The 18,625-nt window shown below is 38.1% G+C and overlaps 1 long non-coding RNA gene across 1 annotated transcript; it reads right to left on the reverse strand.

The window, feature by feature from the left end:
• Positions 1-3,627: 3,627 nt before the first annotated feature.
• LOC131192399 (uncharacterized) lies at positions 3,628-18,612 on the reverse strand. The gene is made up of 3 exons (XR_009153731.1): positions 17,815-18,612; positions 15,834-15,945; positions 3,628-4,287 (listed from the first exon to the last, which is right to left on the reverse strand). It is a non-coding gene; the product is annotated as an uncharacterized LOC131192399 (long non-coding RNA).
• Positions 18,613-18,625: the final 13 nt, after the last annotated feature.

Raw genomic sequence — 18,625 nt, forward strand, 5'->3', positions numbered from 1 at the left:
ACGGAGCAACTAGACCCTTCCCCCTCCCCCACAGCATGTGAGCCTGAGGAAGGTCAATTACCAACAGCTGCAGACTGGAGTGACCCTCGCTTCAGAAGAATTGATAGGCGGCAGCGACAGAAGGAAGGGAGGGGCAGGCCTGGATAAGTGCTGAGTCATGGAGCCACACCCCATGGCCTATATAAAGGATCTGCTTTCTGGCATTCTCTGAGTCAGGCAAAGTCTAACATATCTTGCTGAAGTCACTTTCTGGTCTCCTGCCTGCCTTGAGAACTTTGCTAGGACTTTGGCAGAGCTGCAAAGGCACGCCTGATTCGGATTTCCCTGACCCGGTCGTCAGTGGAGGAGTGGGACACGACACAGATCCCAAAGCAGCTGATGATACACAAAATTGTCTGCTACAACCTCCTACTTGTCAATGAGTACTTTAGCTTCAACTGCAATAATACACGGGCAAACAATAGACACTCAAAGTAAACCGCTCCAAACTCGATTGCAGAAAATACGACTTCAGCAACAGAGTGGTCAATGCCTGGAATGCACTACCTGACTCTGTTGTTACATCCTCAAACCCAAAACTTTAACCTTAAACTATCTACTGTGGTCCACGTGCATAAGCGCACCAGCATGCCTACCGTCCGTGTCCTACTGTTCCCATTTATTCCTACTCATTTCTTGTGTATATACTTATACCTGTTTATACTTATATGTTTATATATTATTTTTATACTTATACTTTTTTCTCTTACATGCTTGACAAACTAAATAAATAAATAAAATAGAAATCATGGATGCAGGAAAGTACTTTAAACTGGTTGCCTGGATGTGCTCCGATGCATGAAGGAAGCTGGGAAAATTAGGAATCACAAAAGGGGACCCAGCTCTAGGGAAGCAAGACTTCATAAACCACAATTCTCTTTTCATGAGCAATGAATCCAGTCTAGTGATACTAATTTAATAACAATCTGCAAGTTGACTTATGCTTCACACACACATTATTTTCTTTCTGTCTAAGGTGAGCCAGTAATTTAACTGACAACCCTTTTATGACACAGCCTCTGCAACACCAACTTCTGAATAACAGGTCTTGAGTGAGATCCCTCCAGGGCAGAGGTGTCAAACTTGATTTCATTGAGGGCTCCATCAGGGTTATGTTTGACCTCGGGGGGGGGGGCGGCTGGTGTGGGTGTGGCCAGGGTGGGCATGGCCACCTCGACGTCATTCGTGTCAGGGGCGCCTCTGGTGGCTCGAGCACTCTGCCAGTGAAAACGGGCTCCCAAGCCCTGTTTTTGGCTGTGATGGCCTCCTGCAACCTCTGCCAGTGAAATCAGAGCACAGGAGGACCTCGTGCACCCCTCGCAAGGTTCATTTTTGGCTGCGACGGTGTCCTGCAACCTCTGCCAGCGAAGACAGAGCTCAGGAGGGCCACATGAGGCCCTCCCGAGCTCCATTTTCATTGGCAGAGGCACCGCGGGCCGGTCCTTTCCTGTTACCAGGTCAGCCCCGCAGGCCAGATCTAAACTCCCTGTTGGCCGGATCTGGCCCACGGGCCTTGAGTTTGACACCCCTGCTCTAGGGACAATGCTTGAATGTAAGGAATTAATGTATATTTTTGGCATCAGTTTTAGGTATTTTGTGGATTTCTAGAAAACCTGCGGATGCTGCCAAGGAGACATTACATGGTTGTTGGACTCCAGACAAAATGGCACCATTAGTTATTAAAAATTCCAGAGCTGACCTCTCCTTGCATACCTGAAGGCACTGATGATTTACCCTTTTCAGTGACAACTTCCTGTCTAGGTTAGACCTGAGTTAATTAATTAACTGGATTAATTAATTCATAACTCTTTCCTATAAACACCAGGTACATCTCTGGGTTTCTGGATTGTGAGGGTTTTTTCTGCTCTTCTAGTAGACATAGGACCAAAGCTTTTACAAATTATAATTTATAAAATCATAATCCCAACCCTATCACATACTGTGCATCTTTAGGAAGACACCTTCATAAGGGCTGAAAATCCCAAAACTTTCCTTTTAGTTTATTTGGTGACATGAAAGAGATCCTTAACGTTTAATAAGAGTATTCTCAAAGATCTGTTTACCAGGAAGGAACGTTCGCATTTCATGTTCTGCAAAATTAAACATCTTTTCTTAGATGCTATCGCAGTTTGCCTTTTGTCCTGCTATAAGCTTGTCATTTCATGCAGTGTCTGAAGCTCAGGTATGCAGAGAATGCTGAATAAAAAGCAACAGCCACCATTGTCATTCTCTTAACTCTGGGCCTCAGTATTAAGCCCCAAAGATATTCGGGCATAATTAAGTTAGTAGTAGTCCCCACCATGGCTCACTTATTTAAAGTGACCAGATTTCAGCGATGGCAAAGCGGGACATCATTGACGGGAGGGGGGGCTGCACATGTGCACTGAGTCTTGCCACCTGCCTGAAGGAGGAGGAGCGGCTGCTGCTTCTCTGCTCTTCCAGGCAGGCTCAGCTCTCCTCTCGGCTCTTCTCTTCCTCTCGGGTGAAGTCAAGCGGCGTCTCTCCTCCCTCTCGCGCCCCCTTCTCCGCCACTCCCCTTCTCCGCCTCCTCCTCCTCTTGCGTTGCCGCCTCCCATTTTCAGAATGGGAGTGAAACAAAAAAAAAATCAGGACTTTTTGGAATTGCTGCAGGACGCGGGACAAATTATTAAAAAGCGGAACTGTCCCGCCAAAAGCGGGACGTCTGGTCACTCTACACTTATTGCGTTATGTCGGAGTGCCAGTTTTTTAAAGTTAAAAAATGGGAGAGATTATGACTTCAGTGCAAGTGAATTTACAGAAAACTTTGGATCTCATACCAGATTGATCCTCACAAGAAAAAAAGCAACCTACAAGCGATTTTCTACAAGGAACCTTGAGAAGAGAGTAAAAACTACAGTTCATCCAAGTGACTAGATGCAGGGCATCTCCCACAAAACTCCCTATTCTGAATCATCAATATCAGAAATACAGGACAAACTTGTCTTGCATACAATGCATATGGAGACCGGCAAAGATGAAGCTGAAGCTGTTGGAAGGATTTCAAGATCCAGGATGCCATTAAAACTTACTTACAGGCCAGATGGTTGGGTCTGCTCTCTGAAAAAAAACCACTATAAATTAGAAGAGAGAATAGTAGCAGATGCTTGGGGAAAAAAAAAAGATTTTGAACTAAGGCTGTTCTCATCAATCAACAGCCAATAGCCACAGAATGTTTTGCAGAGAACAATGCAAGTTATAATTGGCAGAAAGGAGCAAGGAACACTTTTGACAAGTTGATCACAGCGGATGTGCCTATACAAATCAAACTGCATTTAGAAGCAAGCAAGGGAAGAAAATGCCAAAACCAAGCATCTGGGAACAATTTAAAAAGCACTGAACCTGAAAGAAAGAAAGAATATATATTGTGAAACAACCAATTAAAATTAGGCACCCAAGGAAATAATAACCTCTATTGTAAAGAGATGCAATTGCTGTCTAATTGTGGGTGGATAGAATTTATTTATTTATTTGCAATATTTATGGCCTACTGCAATCAATAGGGAGTGGCTCTGGTTCAGATAGAAGAACAAAAAAAATAAAAATGTAGTATTCGTTTTTGGTGGACTTCTCTGGCCTTGGGGAAGAAAATAGATATTTCTGTAAGATTGCAGAACAAAATAGATGGACCCTTCTGTTGTATTAAATGACCCTCCCCATTCAACCAGGGCTCAGTTAGAAAGAGGATCAAAGGAAAAATTGGATGCCCCCACTGATTGAATAATTCTCACTGATAAATGAGAGATAAGATACATGTATCGTATTTCTAAGATTCTATATATAACCTAACTCCTTGCTCTTTGCAGTTCACTATGAAAATCTTGCTTGCTTGGTAATGCTCCTGACAGAATTATGAAATATCATTTGACATCCTGTAGCTTAAAGTATGCTGAGGGCTAAACTCCTGCTGAAACTAGGACTGCTAGTAGCCCTGTATTTCTGAGTAAGTGGGGATCACCACTGAGAAAGCTTGTTAATCTGGCCCACATCTCATGTACCTCCCAAGGAAGGAGAATCCATAACAGGCCTTCACTTAATGACTGGTCTAGTTGGGCAGATTTGATCCTGGCAAGGCGTTGCCAAGTATATTCCAGTGATGTGCAGTAAACAGCTTTGAAGATGATTATCAGCACTTTAATTGGGTCCAGAAGTCTATTGGCAATCACGGCAGTGACATCAGGATCGGGATTATTCTAACTTGATGGGGCTATCCTTTCAAGAATCTGGTTCCTGCAACTGATACACAAAAATAGAGCATTATTTTTTTAAAATCTCAGGATTGCTTTAAAAGTTTAACAAATACACAGACAATATTGTACCTTATGATTCTTGACGAACGTATCTTTTCTTTTATGTACTCCGAGAGCATATGCACCAAGACAAATTCCTTGTGTATTCAATCATATTTGGCAGATAAAGAATTCTATTCTATTCTACACAGAAAATATAAATTATACCCATGAATTTTGCTTTGCTAAGTTTTTCAATGACGAACATCAAGGATTCTTTCACAACACACTTTACTTAATTTTTTTTTTAATTTCTTTTTGTCACAACAGTATACACAAACAATTGTCATAGATAAAACAACATATCTTGAAGAATATATATATATATATATATATATATATATATATATATATATATATATGTTTTCTGAGGTTTTCACGGGTGTTTGTATATAGGTCTTTGGTTGTTCGGGTTTTCTCCCGTGTAAAATTGGACCGCAGCTGCAACATTAGCCATTTCAAACCCCTCCAATCCATTCATGCAGCAGACTGACACCCACTATGAAGATGTAGCACGACCACAAAGCCAAACAACAGCTATGCAGCTCACCAGCTCAAATCCCCCTGCAGCACAGACCAGACTGAGCACAACCAAGCCCCCACCAACACAGGACACACCTCCAGCCAATCAGAGCACAAAAAAAACCCCATCCAATCAGAGCACAATGGCTCCCACCCAATCAGTTCAAACCCCACTAGCAGTTAAAAGGAAGAAACAGCTGCGATCACACATTGCTCCCAGAAGCACGAAGCTGAAGCCTGAAGATGACAGATGAGACTTGTAACGTCGCCAAGACACTTCCTCTTTTACACGGGAGAAAACCCGAACAACCAAAGACATATATATATATATATATATATATATATATATATATATATATATATATATATATATATATATATGTAAAAAAAATGCATCAACTATATTAATTTGATATAATGAAGAGAACAATAGGACAGGAACGGTAGGCACTTTTGTGCTCTTATGCATGCCCCTTATTCTCAGCCATCCAGGTAGACAAGACAAGAAACAGGAGAGATGACCTAATTCTTTTTTTACTGTAAGGCTACATTAGCAGAACCTTGCAAATATGAAAGTACAACTCTCCCGCCATTTCTTTTTCTGACTGATAAGTTAGAGAAGCTCCTTTCTGAGTTTCTTTCTTTGCCCATTCTGCAGCTACGGGTTATGCCCCCTCTTATCTGATAATTCCCTAGGCAGCCTCTCTTCCCTCTGTCTCTCAAGGTCATTCCCATAAATCTGTACAATAATGGAAAGTCAATGGTTTTCCTTAACTTTTGAACATGCAATCTTCCACTTGTTCAGTCTCCAGTTCATATTTCAATTGCAATTTACATGTAAACCTAGCAAGGCTTTCTCTATTTTTGTCACAACTGTTTCAAGTTCAGTCAGGTTTCTGAGCATGCCGCCTGATTTTTGTAATTCTTCTGAATATACTGCAAATATTGAAACCAGGAGGCATTTCTGACCCTTCTGAGAGTCAGATCAAATTCTTTATTATAGGTCAACAAGTCAGACTAAATAAAATTCATTAAACAAAACCTTAATATTAGATAGAACTGCAATGGTATGTGAGAATAACCTTGGGAGAGTTTATTTATACTGGTAAATGTGGATATTTTTGGAATTGTCATGCATGTGGCTCTTCCTTCACTAATGGTTGAGCCTCGTCGTAGACTTTAACCACAGCTATTGACACAGAAATTTAGGTAAATCAGATAGGATCATGTATAAGCCATCTGTTTTTACGCGACAACTTGCTTTTGCATATAATTGTCTGAATGCCAGAGAAGATAAACAGAAGATATATGTAAACAATATATGATAGATTACAAATAATTGTTCTCGCTCTCCACATCAACAATGTTAGCTCCTGTTGTTTTATCTGTTTACCTACCAGAAATAAAAAAGAAGTGCATCTGCATAAAATTATCATTTTTAAAATATTGTATAATTTCATCCCAAATTAAAAAAATGTTATAATTTATATAAAATATATATGAAGTAAAATATAATTATATAAAATTTATCATATCTTAATTGTTCATGAAAACTAGAGTGAATGTCCACTGAACTTTCTTATTAATTCAAAGACTTCTTTAAAAAAGCTCTTTTGCATGTTACTTGTCAATTTGTCATACACATGAGTCATGAGTTCTAAAAAAGAGTCATTCATTAAAACAAAAAAGCATCTTTAGTAATCTTTAGAGAAGCAGTCTTAAAACGTCAGATGAGGATTTCCTGGGATTACATTCTTAACATGGATGATTGCACAAAATTTAGGTTTTCTTATCTCTCTATTCATAGGGATTAGTCCTTGAAAATCTGAAAGATATACACCCATCTCCTCAAAATATTAAAGCAATACATTCTGGAAAAAAAAGAGTCAACTCAAGAAAGAATTCTAGAGAGATTTTTTAAAAAAATCAAGTGAATGATACAAATCTGCTATTCATAAATATTATGTGAACATTCAAATATTCTAAGAAAATTTGAAATCTGCATTGAGCAAGGACTGATATTTGACATGAAAAACTTAATGTTTGACAGCCAGTGTTGAATGTACATTTCATATTCTATGAAAAAATGTACACAAGATGCTAACAATTGTTATCTTGAGTCAGAAAATATAAAACTGAAACTCAGTTTCTCCCTTATGGAAGAGTGAGAGAAGGCATAAGAAATACATTTTTTAAGGTTAGTTTTCAAAAATAGCTACCCACTCCAAGAAAGTGCCTGTTAAATGTACTGTATATATTTTTCTTTTCTTGACATATTTCAAAATCAAAACCGTTCAGATGTCCCTAAAAAGACAAACTACTTGGAAGTCAATTTCTTAAAAAAAATGTCACCTTCAAAATCCAATTTAAGACTTTAGATTTAAATGTTTGCATTCAAAATGTGAAAGGTCAAGAGGAAGATAAGGAGGATTGTAATGCTACCAAAGGAACGATACATTTAATAGTTAGATCTGCATACTCTGAAAATAGTTCATTTTACTTCATATCAGTTAGTTAATTCCCTTTGATTTGCTGGAGTTACAAAAACAAAGGACAAAGTACTATTTCCAAAGTTCTCAAGAAGTTTTCACGAAGAGCAACCTCTTTTTTTTTTTAACCTCTCTGAGAAAGTGATGGAGATCCAGATAGTGCAATGTGGTCTCACCCCTTTTAGACAATTTTCCAGAATACCTTGGTATAAATACTTTATAGGCAAATTCACCGAAGACATTTTTACAAATAATTGTAATCCTATTGTCTTCCAAGCTAGACTGCAATGCTTAGTCTGCATTCTGCACTTTTTTTTTCTTTTTGGCTTTTTAAAATTCTTTCCCTTTATTTAGTATTGTTGCAACACTATGCTTCGGAATGCATGTGGCTTTGAAATAAAATGGGAGAGGTGTAGCTTACTGCAGGATTGTAAATGGAGACAGGCTGGCTTAAAAATACTCCCCACCCCATCTTCAGTGAAATAAAACTATCCTGAATAGTTGTGTTCTGTGCTGGGATCATGCTTTATCCCAAGACAAAACACAGTTTTAATAATATGTAATCATTATTTAGAATGATTAGAAAGAAGCAATGCACTAGAAAATGGATGTGGTGGCTCAGTAGCTAAGATGCTGAGCTTGTCGATCGAAAGGTTGGCAGTTCAGCAGTTTGAATCCCTAGTGCTGCATAATGGGGTGAGCTCCCGTTACTTGTCCCAGCTTCTGCCAACCTAGCAGTTTGAAAGCACGTAAAAAAATGCAAGCAGAAAAAATAGGGACCACCTTTGGTGGGAAGGTAACAGGGTTCCGTGCGCCTTTGGCATTTAGTCATGCTGGCCACATGACCACAGAGATGTCTTCGGATAGCACTGGCTCTTCGGCTTTGAAACGGAGATGAGCACCGCCCCCTAGAGTGGGAAACGACTAGCACATATGTGCGAGAGGAATGCACTAGAAACGGTAGAATGATGGATAAATTATATTGGATTTGTGTATTAATTATAAATGTATTGATTGATTGATAGTTTGCCATCAAGTCAGTGTTGAGTCTTAGTGACCACAAAGATGAATTTCCCCATACCTGGTCTTTCTGATCTTCCAATCACCATTGTAATTGAGTCCACCCATTTTACTGTGAGTTGTCTTCTTAACTACCCTTTCATCTTTCCCAGTAATTGAACTTTTTCCAGAGAGCTAGTTCTTTGCATAATATGTCTGAAGTAGGATCATTTGAGCCTGACCTTTTATGCTTCAAGTGGAACTTTCAGATGATTTATTTGATCATCCATTTGTTTATATTTTCTTGGCTATCCATTCTCAGAAATTTCCCCTCATACATGATATTGTTGTTGTTAGTTGCGAAGTCGTGTCCGACTCATCACAACCGCATGGACAACATTCCTCCAGGCCTTCCTGTCCTCTACCACCCTCTGGAGTCCATTTAAGCTCACACCTACTGCTTCAGTGACTCCATCCAGCCACCTCGTTCTCTGTCGTCCCCTTCTTCTATTGCCCTCAATCTTTCCCAGCATTAGGCTCTTCTCTGCTGAGTCCTTCTTTCTCATTAGGTGGCCAAAGTATTTCAATTTCATCTTCAGGATCTGACCTTCTAAAGAGCAGTCAGGGTTGATCTCCTCTAGAACTGACTTGTTTGTTCGCCTTGCAGTCCAAGGGACTCGCAGGAGTCTTCTCCAGCACCAGAGTTCAAAGGCCTCAATTCTTTGGCATTTGACTGATTTTTAAATATCACAAGCCTATCTCCTACTTTTCCAAAAACAATTTTGCAACTAAAAGAAAACATTCTTGTTTTGTTCTTTTATTCCTTTTTTTTTTCCTGAACATCCTTCAAGAAATTAGATTTTTGCTTTGATGAGAATACAACAAAGTGTCCCAATGGCAAAAGAAACTCCTGGGACATTATTTTACCAAGAATATAACTTTACTGATAATTCCACATTGGCACAGAAGAAGCAAAGCCAGTTGTGAAGTTTTTGCGTGTAAAGCAGCATAGGTAAAACCCCCTTTTCTCTCCTGGACCATGAATCAATTACAATCAATTTGTTTTGGGAAATGGTCTGAGTGCCTTGGAGTTTTTCCATCATTTGATCTTGGGCACTAGGATGTTGCTGGGTGACAGTCAGTTCCCTTGCATTCCACAATTCACTCACAAGCCTCCCTTGCATTCCAACCTCCTACCCTCCTCCCTGTTTCTGTTGTCTGGTGGCAAGTGGGGTTCATAGCAAGTCAGCCATGACAGCAAGAGTGTTATAAGATGGACCCTCTTAATATGTTTCATCATCAAAGCATTTCCCCTCCATTATTCAGTCAAGGGACACACTTAAAGTGGAAAGAATCTCTTATCCCCTAATTCAGTGGTAATCAACCTGATCCCTACCACCCACTAGTGGGCGTTCCAGCTTTCATGGTGGGCGGTAGGGGTTTTCTCCGATACCGAAGCACTTTTCTTTTTTTTTAATTTAATTGACTTTTTAAAAAATTTTCATGCATTATTTAAAAACATTTTCATTAGGTTTTCGTAAAATTCCCCGTATATTCTGAAAATATACTATTTGTATTGCCCGCGCATAAGTTTAGTTCTGCCCTAATTTGTTCTGAACTGATAATTTCTGTTCCCATTGGAACAATTCAAATCAATGCATACAGTTTGGAGGAGAAATCTTCTATCCTAAGTTCTTCTATTTATGTGGGTTTTATTAATCATGAAATATCTGACTGAAGAAAATCCAGGCTTTAAAAAAAAAATCTCCAAGGAAGAAAAATCTCTAAGGAAGGAATTTAAAATTCATTTGGTTCACTAAGTAGCTGGTGTCAAAATTTTCCTCATTTCTTAAGTCTGTGTAGGACTCCAAAACAGAAAAATTGTTCTTCATCGTTCTATGGAACTCACTCAAGGATTTCTAAGGTCAAGTTCATTTCCTATGCAAAGTTATAACTCTTTTCCTGAAAAAGAGTGTGTGTGCCATGCACACCTATGGATGACAGTCAGAGCTAGGTAAAAGCAATTCAAGTGTGGCAACTTACAAAGCACTGAGCATGTGTTTGTCATGCTCAGGCTTAGGGTAGATGAATTAAAAAAAATATTAATTAAATAAAAGCAGTGGGTTTGCTCTAAGCAAGGCTGAATCTGGATCCGGTCTCATCTGCAAATGAATTCATGAAAGTTGCATTCTTTAAATATCCTTGAATAGTTCAAGAAAATTAAGTCATTGGAGACTGGAGAATGTAAGCTAATCTAAGTGTAAGAGCATCAAAAGCCAAGAGAAAACTTTACTCAATGCAACAATCAGAGCATAAACAATATTCCTAAGGGATTAATAATAAATAGGCAAATTAAATTGACTATCATTTTAATGAAGGAAGAAGCAGAACACTAACACTGCAATTGGATGGCATCTTCAAGGACCACACCCACACTCTCATTTTAGGAAGGCAATTATATGCAAAGTTGCTTTCATAGCATTATACAGTTGCCTGAGATCAGAAGTTGCCCAAATATAAAATTTGACCAAGAAAAAAGATTGCTAGTGATAAAATAGCAGCAAGTTTCAGGGAGGCCCAACAGGCTTCCTAATAAATCATATGTGGTTGGTGCCAAATGCCATTAAAGCGAAACTTTCTAGAAAGGTGTATCTTTTGATTTCAAGCATCTATATGTTAACCCTTAAGAATGTAAATCTCTTGCCCTTTTCATTTCTGGATACTAGAGATAGTTGGCTGATCTTGGCAGAAAGAAAGAAACGAAGAGGAGAAAATTGTGGTTTTCTCAATATAATTCTCTATCCAAGGACGATTTCTTCTCTAACTGTATTTTTCCCAGTTCAGTATAATTAATGACGAAGCCACAACTTTACAAATGGCAATTGCATCATGTTTTAAAGCTATGTTTTTAGTATCAGGAAGTTTAGATATTCAGTATCTAAATAAGGAAATGCGGGCAATTAAAAATACATTTGATGAATTTGATAGCACAGCCTTGCAAGAAAATGAAGAGGCAGTCATGCAGTGTAAAAGTAATAAGCTTAGATAATTCGATTTGATTTTTACATAACTATTAAAGAAATGCTGGCATTTATAAAGCATATTTATTTGGGAAGTTCTCCTGAAAGTATTAGAAAGGTAGTAAACTTATAAAAAGGTAGGAAAACATAGGAAGTTATTAGAGATCAAAAAGAGTTCCATCACCATTTTTATTGTGAACTGATTCAAGCATTTTCTTCAAATTTATTCCTGATGGGATAAATATTACCTAAATGGAATTCCTTCCTTGGGAATAAATTCTGTAATTGGGCAGATGGGAGTTGCATTTACTCAGTGACGGTCATGATCGTTGAAAAAATAAAAGATGAGCTGCTTTCAGCTGCGAGATTTCTCTCTCTCTTAGGCTGACTGGAATTGCAATATGACCATGTAACATTTGTAATATTACAGTCACACTGTAATGTAATGAGGAAAGGAAGATGTAGGAAGAGAAGAATTTTACCTGATCAGTTACCTGGGAAAGTTCAGACAAAAATAGTTCAATACTTTAGGGCAGTGGTTCTCAACCTTTATAGTGCTGCGACCCCTTTAATACAATTCCCCATGATGTGGCGACCCCTTTAATACAATTCCCCACAATGTGGCCACCCCAACCATAAAATTATTTTCGTTTTGAATTTATCGTGCCTGAAGCCGTATTGTCTAGCGATCTGAACTGCTTGCGATTGCCTTGAGGACGAAGGCATTAAAGTGGAGACTCCTCCCCTATTAAGTTTATCGCGTCTGAAGGCAGATTAGGCTAGCGATTGGGAGTGATTGCAGCTGGCTTGAGAGGGAGACATCAGCGCAAAGATTTCTCTCTTTTTTAATTCATCACGCCTGAAGCCGAATTCGGCTAGCGATTTGAAGAGCCTGCAGCTGGCTTGTGGAGTCAACCATTGGAGCGCGATTCTTCGACTCGCAAGTATACTTCCCATATTTCTGATGGTCTTAGGCGACCCCTGGCAAATCGTCATTCGACCCCCAACGGGGTCCTGACCCACAGGTTGAGAACCACTGCTTTAGGGTTAGGTGACTGGTTGCAGTATCAGGACTGTGTACTATCTGGCAATTTTGGGAATTGCAGACTCAATGGAGGGTGCCAGATTGGGAAGAATGAGTTACGTAGAGCAGAATCATTCCACTTTTAAAATCCTTTCCTGTTTTGTTGCATGAATGATCTTCAATTTATTAGAGGAGGTAACTTGTTTAAGTGAATGCTGGGGTGAAGGTTTATCAAAACAACTCTCCAGAAATTTCACTTTGAGCTTTTGGAAGCTGGAAGAAATGCAGGTTTCTCTTGTTTACCTCCTCAACCTATATAGGACAGGTAGGATGGGGAGACATTGCTAGAACAAAAGTCCAATCAAAGCACAATGTTCATTCAAAGATCCTGTTTTATCATCATTTGCTGACTTAAGAAGGCTACTGGTTATTACCAAATACTGCAGCTCACTATTGACTTTCATACAACCTGGCGATAATATAAGAATAAATTCACAGGTAGAGTCAAAGTCAAAGACCTATATTGTTGGAAGTACTGAAACACCTGTGCTCCTAGTTAATCAAACTGATGGGAGGATGGCACCTGCTCAGAAGAAATCTGCATCTGATAAAGTTTTATCATATCTCTTGCTGGGTATCTGTAAAACAACAACAATCTGAGGAGCTCTAGTTTTTAGCACATCCCTGATTTGAAGTTATTCTAATATAATCCTTTTATAATTATAGGGATAGGTGCTTCTTTACAAAGCGAAAAGGCAAGTTAAGAAAGAAATCAAATACCAATACACACACACACACAGGTAGTCCTCATTTAACCGCCATAATTGGGACTGGCGATTGGTCATTAAGTGAAGTGTTGTTAAATAATAACGTGACTGTGCTTTTGGCCTTATTTCAGCTTTCTTTGCTTGACATACCTGTGAAAGTCATAAATGTGAGGATATTTTAAAAGGAAGAAAAAGCCCCAACACAAATTGGTATAAAGTAAAAAAAGAAAAGAAAAAGTAAGAAATCAAAGAGAAAATTAACAATGCAAGAAAAAAAACAAAGGAAAAGAAAAATAGAAAAGAAAAATTTGATATAAAGAAGTAGCTTCCAACCTTTTTTTACAGCAGTTATTTGTACAATTATAAATTTACCTCTTACTCTTATGGTTACAGTTTAACTCTCTTTTTTCCTATAATTTATCTTGTCTAATTATCAAACCTAACATCATAAGTTCATTTTTTTGGTTTCACATAAAAAGTTAACAGTTTCCAGTCAACAGTAAGAATAGATACTGTCTTTCTTTGTGTGTGCAACTTTCAAAATAATTATTTTTCCTAATGAGCATAATTGGGTAATTTTTATAATAATACAAACAATATAATCCTATAAAGATCTACCAAGACAAAGCTCCACGAAGTTCCAGGATACATAAGTGTGGCATAGGAGCACAGCTTTATTGTGTTTTGTCATCTGAGGCACTGAACGCATCAATTATCACTTCAGCAGTTTTCTTTGTAAACTTTATTACCATTATAAATCTCCATATTCACTTTGTCTGACACCAGCCACTAAGTGTGAGTCTGGGGTGAAGTTTTATTTGGGAATTTGCCAAATCTCCACACTTGGATTAAAGTTGGAATTTTCAGAACCAGTTCAAGACATCTTATGCCTGAAGCAAAGGATAAGATGGTATACGGCATCTGGAAGCTGATTAAAATGGCAGTTGAATGGTACCTTTTGCCATACACAGGTAGAAGGCTTAGGTTAAGAGGTGTGGAACAAATTACCCAGCTTCCAGAGCTTTCTCCTTCAATGCCTCATACCAGTGGTGAAATCCAAATTTTTTTACTACTGGTTCTGTGGTTTGGCTTGGTGGGCATGGTGTGGCTTCGTGAGCATGGCAGGGGAAGGATACTGCAAAATCCCCATTCCCTCCCCACTCTGGGGCCAGCCAGAGGTGGTATTTGCCAGTTCTCCAAACTAATAAAAACTTTCACTGCCGGTTCTCCGAACTGCTCAAAATTTCCGCTATCAGTTCTCCAGAACCTGTCAGAACCTGCTGGATTTCACCCCTGCCTCATACTATCCCTCCATCTGCCTCATACTATCCCTCCATCTTGGGTAGCTGGTTCCCATTGCCAAAATGATAGGGCCAATTTTGAATATCCTTTCCCAGCCTTTTATGATTCGGGATCAGGCTGTTTTCAAACCTGTCACGGTTTCAAGTTTATCTGAAAAGGATTCAGTGCAGTCCAGTTCACTGGAAGAGTTCTTGGGGGAGGGGGAAATTTCTCTTTCACCCTTGCTTTCATCTCCCCTCCACAACCTATTTAGTCATGTCTATGATGTAAACTGAAGACTTTTTTTGGAAATGGCTGCACTATCTCTGTTAACTTTGCTAACAGATGAAGAACAAGAGTGATGACTTCCAGAGAAGAAATGGACAAGTACAGTACAATGAAGTGCCAGCAAACAGACAATGAAGAGCCAGGAAAAGAGATGACTTGAGATCGCCCACAGATGCTCCAGACAGTTTTTTTTTTTTGTTTACATTTATACCCCGCCCTTCTCCGAAGACTCAGGGCGGCTTACAATGTATAAGGCAATAGTCTCATTCTATTTGTATATTTTTTTACAAAGTCAACTTATTGCCCCCCCCAACAATCTGGGTCCTCATTTTACCTACCTTATAAAGGGTGGAAGGCTGAGTCAACCTTGGGCCGGGCTCGAACCTGCAGTAATTGCAGGCTCTGTGTTGAAGTTGCTCTTCATGAGGAGACAGCAGTACAGTGCTTTCATTGATAGGATAGGACAGGACAGGACAGGACAGGACAGGACAGGACAGGATAGGATAGGATAGGATAGGATAGAATTCTTTATTGTCCAAATGTGATTGGACACACAAGGAATTTGTCTTTGGTGTATATGCTCTCAGTGTACATAAGGAGAATAAAATACGTTCATCAAGAATAAAAAGATACAACACTTAGTGATAGCCAAGGTTACTAATAAGCAATAATCATCTTTCTGAAAGCGGTCAGTAGCTTTATGGACACTGGGTTTGCATATTACTTTTCTAAACACTTTCAGAAATTAATTGTCACTGCTTTTCAGATATTAGGAACCTTTGGATTGATAGTAGTGGGCAAATTTCCTTCCACCCTTAATGAAATAAAAATTAAATATAATTTTAAGGAATAAACAACACAAGGTTTATTAGTATGTTGATTGTGAAAAGTCCAAATTTGGTGAAAGTCCCTGAAGCCTGCTAGGCTAAAACCCGGGGGGGGGGGAGGCAAAAAACTGGGGAGGCGCGCGGTGCGTTTTTAAAAGAAAGAGAGAGAGAGAAAGAAAGAACGAAAGGAGGGAGGAAGGGAAGGAAGGAAGGAAGGAAGGAAGGAAGGAAGGAAGGGAAGAAAAAGGAGAGGAACGAAGAACTACAAACCTGGCACTAGACGCAGCTTCAGAGGATAATCCAGGGCTGGAAGGGACCTGGAGGTCATCTAGCCCAACCCTGCTCCAGCAGGACATTGTTATTCCAAGCCACACCCACAGAACTGATAGAAAAGAAATTTAGATTTCACTTCTGGTACAGATAGATTTGAAATAAGATTTTGAAATCAATTATAAGAAATTTTCCTTAATCTTAAAGAAAAAATGCCGGTGTTTTGAATTCTTTTATAAAACATAATAAGATGAGCCTTTGAAGGTTGACACTAGAGGGAACCTGAAGAAACTAATATTACAATTAAAGGAAAAGAACACTTATATTTGACTTACTCCACTAAATTTGACTTACTCTACTAAAATGGAGCACAATACTTTAATATTTTATGTATTGAATAATATTTGTGAACAATGGACCCAGAAGCTAATTTTAACCATTATAAGCAGACTGTGTTTAAAAGATGCTATGGAAGAGGAACAAGTTTTACCGGACAAGATGAGACTGATCTGAAAGTGGATTTAAAAATAACAGGCTACAAGAATGACACAGAAAAAGATGCTGCACTGGATAGACAAATAAAATCAGCTGATGCCTTAATAATTAAAAGGGCTATAAAAATAACAAACCAAAAAAGTGACCTAGACAACCTTCTCATATTATATATACAAGAGAGTCTTGTTGAACTTTTGAAGAATTTTATGAGAAAGGACAAAGAAAAAGAAATCAAAAGAGATCAAGTTCTAGGACAGTATTTGAAGGGATAAAGATCAAAATGGTTAAAAATTAAGTATTATTATTATTATTATTATTATTATTATTATTATTATTATTATTAGTATTAGTATTATTATTATTATTATTATTATTATTATTATTATTATTATTATTATTATTATTATTATTATTATTATTAAGATTTCTATACCGCCCTTCTCCCGAAGGACTCAGGGCGGTGTACAGCCAAAATAAAAACAAACAATACAATATACAATTAAAACAAGAATTAAAAAACTTATTACACAATTGGCCTTAGACTTAAAACATTTAAAATTCTAAAAACCCATTAAAATTCATAATATAAAGTTAAAAACCAACAAAATTTAAGCCAATATAATGTTGGCTAATTTGATCAAGATTAAAATAAATACATTATTATGTCTCCTAACCCTTAATGGGCTTTTGTTGACTAGTACTGATGGCGAGACTTTATGGATTTGTTTATAGATAAAGAGATGGGATATGGGAAGAAGGAATTATTTATTGTAGTTTAGGAGAAGGTGATAAGTTACTAAAGTTGGTTATACTGAATAAAAATATTTCTTTTCTTTTTCTGTATCACATTTTTCCTGTTTTTCTTTATAGTTTTTCTTTTCTGCATTTTTTTTTAGTTTTCTTGGTTAGCATTGGTTTTCACGTTTCTAATTGTCTAACAAAATTAATATATATATATAAATAGAAAAAAGTAGTACAGGACCGTGCATATGACATTGCTGAAAAATGAAGAATTTGCTTCATGTTGTTGCATGTTAAATGCTAAATTACCCAAGTACTTATCCTATACCCCTTCCTTCCTTCCTTCCTTCCTTCCTTCCTTCCTTCCTTCCTTCCTTCCTTCCTTCCTCCCTCCCTCCCTCCCTCCCTTCCCCTCAGAGCAGATTTAAACCCCTTACTAATTTCAACCCTCTTTTTCAAGATAATGAAAACCAAACAATTATTTTTTTTTAAAAAAAATAATGTTAGTACTTCTACTGTGCTTGATAAGCCTAATCTTAGGCATCTGGAACAGGTTACAACCACTCCTCCTCCTCCTCCTCCTTTTTTTTTTTTTTGAAAAACATGCTTTCTTTGAAGTGACCTGCTAATCACAAAGCTGGTCCTCTCCCTTCTCCCATTTTTCAGAAGAGATCTCATTTCTTGTATATGACAGTCAATCTGTATTTTCATCTGCTAGTCAATGTTTATTTCTCTGCACACTTACTCTCCCTCACCATGGTGTAAGCTTCTCAGCCACAGGTTAGACTAGTTGTTCTAGTCTCTGCAGGAAGGGGTGCCCCTACCTTAGCTATAACGTTACATTGTGAGAGTCATGAGAAATGAAGCTTTGTTCACCTCAGCAGACATCCAATTCAATTGGATGATGAAAACAGGATAGGTAGAGTTGTGTGGCAGAGGAAGTGGGTTGGAAATACAGAGCAAAAATTTGGGTAGCTTGGGTCTATTGACCGTAACGCTTCTGTAACCCACTCTGAAATCATGTCTGTCACTATCTATAACCATTAGTTCTGTTTAACCTTTAAAGTCCTCCCAGTATGAACAGTTATAAATAAATACTGGTATGTAGTAATATTTTTTTGAAAAGGAATGTCTTCAATGGGAATATACTATGTGACTGCAAAGTGGCCAGCAAAGCAAAATTTGGCCCCTTTGCCTGACTTCCCATTTCTCCTTTAAAGTATTCTGCAGAGGTATGAGTAGTTTTTTAAAGTATTCTTCTGCAGGGCAATTGATTTGTGTGTGTGTGTATCTGTGTATAAAGAGTTATCAGAAGATTTGCTGTCTTTCTTTACTTGTATTACTCCCGCTGCCATTAAAAAAACTTAACTCTTGTGTTTAGATACTTGAGAATAATGTTGTACCTGTATCTCAGTCCAGGGATGGACACAGGCAAAAACATGCTTATAATGGACTCAATTAATCAACATATTTTCATTCAGTTACAACCCACTTAAATCCCTCAAGTAGTCTGATCTGAAAATGGGGTTCAAGAGTGTTTGTGTTCTTCCCTGCCT

This window comes from Ahaetulla prasina, chromosome 2, assembly GCF_028640845.1.
Source record: "Ahaetulla prasina isolate Xishuangbanna chromosome 2, ASM2864084v1, whole genome shotgun sequence".
Lineage (NCBI taxonomy): Eukaryota > Metazoa > Chordata > Lepidosauria > Squamata > Colubridae > Ahaetulla > Ahaetulla prasina.